Raw genomic sequence first — 1,767 nt, 5'->3', positions numbered from 1 at the left:
TGTGTGTGTGTGTGTGTGTGTGTGTGTGTGTGTGTGTGTGTGTGTGTGTGTGTGTGTGTTTGCATCGTCATTTTAATTTTGTCTACTTAATTACTAGATCTGACAGTGTCTGGTGATCTTTCAGACTCAACTTGTATCTAAAACTTGTATCTATAACAAAGTAAACCAGTATCTGTAACCCAACCAGAAAATATTCCACGAAGAATTTAGGTTCTCTGCAACAGTAATTAATTACTTTAGCTAATGAACAGCTGTTAATCCTAAACTAGACACACATACGAACCAGGGTAGAATATCATTGCTCATATTTCTGGGACAGTGCAGCTGTTTGATAGAACCGTATTCTAGACCAAAAGCCCTTTGCTTAAAATAACCAAGACTCGTTCGTTTGGATCTGCGTCAGTGATCAGGTCGCTCTCGTGTGAAGAAAATTTTGACACATCATGAAATAAATTTAAATAAATTTAAAAGGAATTTAATAATAAATTTTTCTTACATGTTCGAAGTAATATGTGACTAAAAATTGTTGGAATGTGGGTATGATAGATCCCTGTCTTTGTGTGCCAGGGTATTAAGAAACGGTGACCTCTAATCGTGAAATCCGTGAGAATGCGACACAGTGTTACGTGGTCAGATATTTGGGATTGTGCAATAACTAGATGCAACAATACTCTAGACCAGGAGGTTCTCAAGCATTTTTTTTATCTATGGACCCCTTTGATTACTCTTTTATTCTGGTGGACACCGCTCATAACCATTCGATGCTTAAAACTAGTTTTATAGAAGCTTCTTTCAAGATTCCTGTTTTGTTTTTCACACATTAACTTGTGTAGGTTGAACTATGAAAAATGTTAGAGAAAGAAACCCAACTGTTTCTTGCAATAATTACCAATACCATATACATATAAAGTAATATCTTTTCAGGGGCCCTTAAAAGTACTATTCTGGGTTCCTAATTTATTATTTTGTTGCGTGGATCCCCAAAATATTATATGGATCTTCAGGCATCATATGGATCCCAACTGAGAAACACTGTTCCAGACTAAATCCTTTTCCCTAAAATAACGTTGACTGAAGGCAGTTCCTGTGGGAAGCGCCTCGGTGACCAGGTCGAACTCGTATGATATGGGATACTGACGTCTGGCCGTGAATCTCAGAGCTTCTGAGACCCGGAAAGCTAAGTAAGGGCTCAAGAATGCATGAAGGGCACCGCTCGAAAATGAAACAACACAAAACTCAAACAAGACAAATAAGCAAACACCTTTCAATTTTGAGGGAATCTGTCATCGAGGGACCAAGAGACGGTCTTTTTCTACCTTTCAGGAACTGTTGATGGTGGTGCTGTGGTAGGCGGAATGATAAGGAAGAGTGTCCTCTGCGCGTGCGCACGCATGCGTATGGGTCTCTTTGTGGGTAAGTGGACGCCTTTCGATCATCTGATGTCTTGTTTGAGGATACTATAATGCTGGATCACCTTGGCACACACGCACGCACACATATACACACCCGGGCGCAGACACACACTCGTAAACACACACACACACATGCAGAGAGAGAAAGAGAGAGAGAGAAATACACACACATATACCCATATATCTCCGTATTCTTTCTGATGAAGAGCGTAGCTCGAAACGTCAAAGACTTTCCGTATTCCCGAGCGTCATACTAATACATCCTTTTGTTGTTTACACCACCTGTCCTCGTCTGTTGTTGTTTTTTCGTACATTCTCCCATATATATATATATATATATATATATATATATATA

This window comes from Octopus bimaculoides, chromosome 20 (assembly GCF_001194135.2).
Source record: "Octopus bimaculoides isolate UCB-OBI-ISO-001 chromosome 20, ASM119413v2, whole genome shotgun sequence".
Taxonomy (NCBI): Eukaryota; Metazoa; Mollusca; class Cephalopoda; order Octopoda; family Octopodidae; genus Octopus; species Octopus bimaculoides.
Note: the sequence above shows the minus strand (reverse complement) of the source record.